The sequence below is a fragment of the Ochotona curzoniae genome, unplaced genomic scaffold, assembly GCF_017591425.1.
Source record: "Ochotona curzoniae isolate NIBS_2020 unplaced genomic scaffold, NIBS_Ocur_1.0 scaffold_1037, whole genome shotgun sequence".
Taxonomy (NCBI): domain Eukaryota; kingdom Metazoa; phylum Chordata; class Mammalia; order Lagomorpha; family Ochotonidae; genus Ochotona; species Ochotona curzoniae.
This window is the reverse complement of record NW_024467083.1, coordinates 10479460-10487298: the sequence shown is the minus strand read 5'-3', so window position 1 is coordinate 10487298 and position 7839 is coordinate 10479460. Positions and strand designations below refer to the sequence as shown.

Genomic DNA, 7839 nt, shown 5'->3' with positions numbered 1-7839 from the left:
TAAAACTTCTACAGAGCCCGTCATGATTCTGCGGCCCATCTTCACATATAAGTGTATTATATGCATTCTTAGTTGTATAAATTACTGCCTCATTACAAATTTCTCCCAACACCTCATGGCTTAAGAACAACATTCATTGGTTCCTGGTGTCTGTGGGTCAGGGATCTGGGTGTGGGTCACTGATTGTATGGGCTCATCTTTGGAGATAGCAGTCAAAGTGCTTGCAGGGCCTCCTGACCTGATTATTGCAAGTTTGCATCGTTGTCTTCTCGCAGAGTTTTCCTCAACACAACAACTTGCTTCTCCCCAGAAAGAGCTCTTCCAGTGAAAAAGAATGAAGGGTGGCGAGCAAGGTGGACTTGCAGCCTCTTGTTACTACATGACTGAATCGTGTCTTCTAGACTCAGTTCACACCCAAAAGCAGATGAATGTACAGAGGCAGAGATAATCATGTACCCTTACCGAGCCTGTTTATCACACCAACTAAAGCCAACAAACATCAATAGTAGCTTAAACTATTGTAATAATTTGTATTATATGCTATCTTTGAAGTGATCCAGCAAATGGGATTTCTCTGTCTCTAATATTAATTAATTGATTAATTAATATTTTTGTAAAATATGGTATAAAATGTGCTCACTGTGGCAGCACATATTCTAAAGAAAAAACTTGGGACAATACAGAGAAAATTAGCATGGCCTCTGCTCAAGACTGACATACAAGTTCGTGAAGTGTTCCATATTAAAAAAAATAATAAAAGATGGTATAACACAGCCAGCAGATGGAATCTGCAATTACTATCTAGGAGTTGATCTTGTATTTTAAGAGTGTCATTTATATGCTTTTAATAATACCGTTGTCTAAGCAGTTCAAATAATTTACCATGGAAACCTCCCAGTCTACTCTATATTCCTCCCTTACCCATGGACATCAGATCTACAGAAAAATTGTGTCTGTATCTACTGGACTCATGGACATATCTTTAAAGGAAGTGGGTACTATAGTTGCGAGCTACTTCTTGCATTCTGTGCTATCTCTTGATCATGTAAGTTGTTGGATTTTAAGGTGAATTTCAGAACAGACATTTTCATTTTTTTTTCTGGATCAGTATATTCTTTGGAGCTTGTTATGAATACAGACACACGGGCTGCATTTTAGAGTGACTTGACTGATGCAAAAATTCTTTGAACTGCCTAGATAATGGTATTATTAAAAGCATATAAATGACAGTCTTTTTAAAATGCAAGATTAACTGCTAGTTAGTAATTAAAAATTTCATCTCCTAACTATTTTATAACAGCTTTTACGAATGTTTATTTATGCATTTTTTTATATAAAAGACAGAGATAGAGAAAATCGTACTTGCTGGCTCTCTCCCCAATGCCTTAAAAGCCAGGATTAGGCTGGGACCAGAACCAGGGGCTGAAACGCAATCCAGGTCTTCCATTTGGGAAGCAAAGACGCATGAACATTACCCCTCTGGGTCTACCTCATCAGAAAAATGGAGTCAAGAGCTCGGGCTTGTAATCAAGCCCAGGTACTCAGCTGTGGCACGTGGACATCTGAACCACTAGGGTAAATACCGTCTCCAGCCTAATATGCTTTAGAAAACTTAAAAATAAGCAAGGTATACAAGTACACAGCTTGATAATGCAATTAATGGCTAAATACAATGTCAACAGTTAAACCATGAGTCACTGGTTCTTGAATAAACTTAATACAGGTCATCATGACTCTTACAAGAAGCCTCAGAAGAATTCTAGCAGTTATTCTGGCTTTTAGCCTTGTTCCCCCGTTCAACTCTTGTGTTTCTTCATCTATTTATAAGACAGTTGCTTCTACTTCAGGCTATCTCACTGTTAAGTGTTACCTCCCTTCCACTAGGTGTCATAATTCCAAATAGACTCCATTCCTGTTTCCAGGTTTGGGGACCATTGCCTTCTCCAAACTCTGCTCCTGTCAAGGACACCCTCACTGCTCCTTTTCCCGAAACCACTGTGCCCAGCAGCGACAGTGTAGCTGAACTTGGCATCAGCTCCAACTGGTACTGCTAACATTTCACTGGGTGAACTCAGAGGGCAAAAGGAATGACTTTCTTGAATTTGTTTTTTATTAGAGAACAAATATCTCAGGGTTATTTGAGTGCAACTCCTCTTTTGCATTTAACTTTCTGCTGTGCTCTACGATTTAGAGAGAAACTCAGTCCAAGACACTTTGGGGTGACACTAGTTTGTATTGAGAACTACACACACGATTTCATAGAGATCTGCAGACCATGTGCTTCCTGAATGAGCATGGCAGTGCTTCTCAAACTCAAATTTGTATTATAATCAACTAACAAATTTAGAAGGCAACAAAAGAGAAAATTTTGACAGCTCAGATTAGGCAAAACATTTTGAGAAAAGCCCCAAAAATATAGTCCATTAAAAAAGCTGCATCAAAATTAAAAACTTTTGCAATAAACTAGAGATTATATTCGTAATACAAATGTCTGGAATATATTAAAAACTCTCAGTACTAAATAAAAAGAAACTACCAAACTAACAAAAGTTTGGTAATTCAGCAAAGAGATTTAAAAATGGCAAATCAGAATATTTAAAGGTATTTCTCATTATAAGCTGTAAGGGATATATAAAAGTAAATGATGGTGTACCACTCAATCCCTGTTAGAAAACCAGAAATGTTGACTAACAGGGATCAAGTGTAAAGTAGGTTGTGGAGATAATAATCAGATATTTGAAAAAATTTGTTTTACTATATGGTGACTTTGGTTGGTTAAAATAAAAAAAAAAAAGATTTTATTGCTGAAAATTGCCAAGAGATTTGATTTTATGTTTTTTTAAACAAATAATATGAAGAGGAAAATATTTTAAAAGCCTTTGGAAATGGAATTAAAAGATATATTTACTTGGTGGAAAATCATTTATAATGTCTGTATAGCCTATTCTCAATACAAATTTTTGCATGAACTTGTAAAGTTCTGTCATAGGTGAAGTAGTAATTAGCTATGTCTAGCCATTCTACAATGTGTGTGTATTTTAAAACATGATGTTGTACATGATAACTGTAAATAAGTTTGTCAATTAATATTACTATATTTATTTTATTATTTGCTCATTAATATGTGAAAAAGGGAGGAAGGAAGAGGAAGAAAGAGAGAGAGAAAGAGAGAAATCTTCATTCTGCTGGCTTACTCTCCAAATGTGTATAGTGACTGTAGCTGAGCTAAGATGAAGCCAGAAGCCAGGAATCAGAACTCTGTCCTGGTCTCCCCAACAGGGTAGCAGCCAAAGCACTTGAGCTGTCACCTGTTGACTATAGGTGCACTAGCAGGAAACAAGATTAGAATTGCAGGCAGAGCTTCACCCTGGGCTGTCCAACGTGAGATGCGGTTTACCACACAATGGCTTAACCTATAGCTGCCCCTCCATTGATTTTAATGCTGGGAAAATACACTTAACTTCTGTTTGACACAACTGGCCCATGTGAAAATTGGATGGCAGAAGTTCTTTTTTACTTTCTTTTAAAATTTTTATTTTTATTATGTTGTATAGTTGATGAGGGTGGAAAGGATCACGGTTAGGGGAAGTGGGTGAGACCACTGCTTGTAAATTCTTGGTTTTCCTCTTCAATATGGGGGGGCGTGGAGTGGGGAGATAAGGGAAGAAGCCCACCCAGGCTCCCAAACGCCAGAGATGGGGAACGGCCATCCCATATCAAGCCGAGGTCCCCGATGTGGAGCATATTCCGAGGGTTCTGCTTAAGTGGCTGTGATAGTTCTGAAATGCTGTCAATCCCATCCAACGATGAGAAAATCCTTCCAGTGTCCATTGGCTGTCATAGTCCACCTTATAGTTCTCCATCCGCCCAGATATCTGCTGTCATTGCGTGGTTAGTGCAGGTAGTTGTCCAGTTTGTTTTGCCTTCCTTTATCTGAGAGGGCATCAAATGTCCATTGCAGGCCCCGATGGGCTGCTGTATCTTCTGTGTGCATCACAGCCTGCTATTCATTACTCTGTTTTTTCCACTGTAGAGGCCCAATTCGGACACATGAATTCTATAGTCAGATTACCAGTCCTGTGTGTGAGCTCCCCATGTCTCCACTTGTGCCGTCCCTCAGACTCTCTGCAGCCCCACACACCAAGCCTTCATCGACTCACTACTGGGCAATTGGCTTCTCTAAGGCCCTTCCAGACTTCCACCCCCAGGGTCATGGACCTCACACCCACTGCACAGTTGGGCCAAAGGACCGTGATGAGGGCCCTGCCGGACCCCCTGTCAACGGGGATTTGGCCACTCCCCCGCCCCCACCCGACCCCGACATACATTTTTTTAAGATTTATTTTATTTCTATTGGAAAGTCAAATATACAGAGAGGAGGAGAGACAGAGAGGAAGATCTTTCATCTGTTAATTCACTCCCCAAGTGGCACAATGGCCGGTACTGAGCCAATGTGAAGCCAAGAGCCCAGTGCCTCATCCAGATCTCCCATGTGGGTGCAAGGTCCCAAGGCTTTGGGCCATTCTCCATTGCCTTCTTAGGCCACAAGCAAGGAGCTGGATGGGAAGTGGGGCTGCTGGGATTAGAACCGGTGCTCATATGGGATCCTGGCATGTACAAGAAGTGGACTTTAACCGCTAGGCTACTGCACTGGGCCCCTGACACATCTTTAGAACAACAACAACAACAAAAATAGGCTATGTGACTATGGTGGCATACTATTATGGTTAACACAGATTTGGCATTAAGCAAGCCTAGATGCTCACTAGCTATTAGCTGCTTTTCTCCCAGCAGTGTAACACTTGGCCTAGGTACAAAGGAACTTAGACCATTGCCCACAGCTTGAGCAAAAGTTCTTTCTTAAAGCAAGAATTTGCCCACAAGTGAATTGGATTGCAAACTGATTGGCCTAACTGTCTTAGTCATCTTCCTTGGATGTTAAAGATGATGGAAATGAACAACAAAGCTCCAGTATCTACGAAAATAGAGGATGCTATTCGAGGGACCATGAAGAGCCAGCTGCATCTCCCATCCCTCCAATCTCAGGAATCACATGCTTGCATTTCCAGAGGGAAGAAAAGGCACATGGTTATGTTTTGATGGAATATTCTGCTGTGAATGTATGTAATTCTATTGGTCTGTTTTCTGCTGCTAATAATGAAATACCATACTAGGTACATTGTATAGGGAACAGATTTATTTTGCTCACAGTTTTGAAACCATCAAGTCAAGGGGCATCATATGGTGACGGCCTTCTTTCTGGAAGAGTCCCAAGATAGCGTCCAAAGCCAGAGATAAGGAGCAGAGGCGCGTGGGGGAGAGTGTGTTTTGGCCACTGTCTTCCCAGAAGGCCAACCTTATTCGAGTACAAATGAAACTACATTAGTGACCTTGCTAGTCACTTCCCCAAATCACCTTCTACTTCTAAACACCCTTATTTCATGAAATCCCATTCTCTTAATACCACACAATGGGAAGAGGATTCCACCCGTAAGCTTTAGAGGACACACTTACACCAGTGGCAGACTACGGTAGGAACATATATCACCTTGAGTCTACTATCAGGGAGGACAGAAATACCTTAAATTCAGATAAATATATAACATTGTTTGTAGAAGCTGACATATGAATTCAGGTTGCATTGCTCTAGGGTTTATAATAATTTAAAAGGAGACAAATAATGCACCTTCATTCTGTTTAAAATGCCTTTATGTACATTTGAAAATATCATCAAGTCATAAGAATCCTGTCAATCATTTGTTCTCGATGTGCCAAATCATTTTTCATTTATTTTTTATAAATTCATCTTTTAAACCTTTGTACATTTTTATTTTGCATTTTTCATAAATTATTTTCAAAGGCAAGCTTTTTCACTTGTGAAAAGCCCAAAGCATTTCCAAATGGGGAAAAGGAGCCTGGAGATAAGGTTATTCCAGGATTCTGAGGGAGTCCCGTCACTTCTTGACCATCTGGTTGAAATCTAATTCCTAATAGAAAGAACCGATTTTTTTTTTGTCCACAAATGCAGCTTTAAGAGATTCAGCCAGGATTTTGAGAATGCCTGACATGAGAAAATCATTGCCAAAGGAAACGAAAGAGGAGAGTGATGTCAGCACATCAAATCATGGAAACAACATAATTTCATTTAATGGAGGACAGACACACCGTTGCTTAGGTGAAACACTTAAAAATCTACCTCCTCTATCCCCATAGTTCCGCTTCACAAATTAGAATTGATTTAATCTCGTCTGAAAAAAAACGAATGCAAGCAAAGACTCCATCCGATGTTTTTGTTCCCCAGAAAAAATGATCGTGTAGCTTTAATTGTGCATAGAACTAAAAAGGTTGTCATGGAGATGGGAATCTGTGATAGGGCTGTTCCACTTCTCTCCTTTTTCCTGAACCTGAAGTGGAACATTCTATTGTTTGAGTAGGATTTCACTTCCTGCTAATAAAATCCATATTAAATTGTTTAAAACAATGTTATTACTGATGCTCTCTTTTGTTTCCAGAAAGCAACAAAAGTGCTCAAAATGACAAAAACAAGAATGTTTTAGAAAATTCTGTTACTGTTGGAGAGTACAAAAATGGTGCCCAGCAAGCTGTTGTCATTGCAAGTTCTGTCATAGTTTGGAAATGTCTGCCACCTAGTGGTGGTAATTGAGAAGTGCTGAATGGCACTGGTATTCAAATTTCCATCTTCTAGGTAATAGGGACCAGAAATCAAGGATAAAACTACCTCTATAAATAGATGGTTCACTTCCTCCTGCCCACCCCCCCCCCCCATTTGCACAGCAGTACTTATTTAGGAAAAGGAGGAGCAATGATTTGCTCTGTGGCATGAGGGGGCTTCAAGGAAGGAAAGACCCAAGGAGATCCAAAGGGAGATGCTACTGGGAGGGAGCTCCAAGTGGCGGGGCGGGGGGGGGGGGGGGGGGGGGTTGGTAAACCTGAGGAAAAAGGTGGAGCTAGTAATCTTTTATGCATCATCTCAGGGGAGTCATTCAAAGGGCAAAAAGGAAAAAAAAACATTCACAATGGGCTACGATGTAGCACCTTGTCCAGACAACGGAAGAGTGGGAGTGGTAACTTTGTCCTCCCAGGCAGGAGCTCTTGACAGTGACACAGATGACAGCCTGGCCCTTGTCTCCTGGCTTTTGTTAGGACAGCAACTCTAAGAGATGGGGATTGATATGCTGATTCTTTCCTTTGGACGGGGAGAAGGTGCTTTTTGAAGTGTAAGACATGGGGAGAAGCACAATTTACACTTTAACAGGTAATTGAGGTAATTTTACCAGGACCAAAGACCTTAACTACCTGCTATCCCATCTGATTCCTCACTTTCCCTCCCCCAGAAGAAGGGACTCTAACTGTTAGGGAGAGGAGCGCTGGCAGCTCTGGCTGCTTCGTACTGAAAAGCGGCATTGTTGAGAAACATCAGCTGGATGCCCTTCTGGGGGTCAATTTAAGGGTCCCCAACAGAACATAGAAGTCATCAAGAGGTGCCTAAGCGATTCAACCTTTATTGGATATGGATCAATCTTATCCATTTATGTTTGTTTAGTTCTGTTAAATGGTGTTTGCAATGTACTTTCTGAATAAATTTTGAAATTATTGATACAGAATCATTATAACACTTATTAAATCAGCGGCAACAATGCCTTTTTAAAAGTTTTGCTCATTCATTCATTTCTTTTAAAGGTAGAATGAGAGAATGATAAAGGGAAATAGATGTTTTATTCATGTTTTCACTTCCCAAGTCGGGTCAGGCAAGAAGTTAAGGTCCTGGACATCCGAATTGGAGACTAGAACACAAGTATTACCTGTGCACCATCATTT

General features: G+C 40.4%; 1 non-coding gene across 1 annotated transcript; it reads left to right on the top strand.

Moving 5' to 3' along the window:
• The first annotated feature begins 643 nt into the window (after positions 1–643).
• On the top strand, positions 644–746 carry LOC121168901. The gene has a single exon (XR_005885770.1). It is a non-coding gene; the product is annotated as a U6 spliceosomal RNA (small nuclear RNA).
• The last annotated feature ends 7093 nt before the right edge of the window (positions 747–7839 follow it).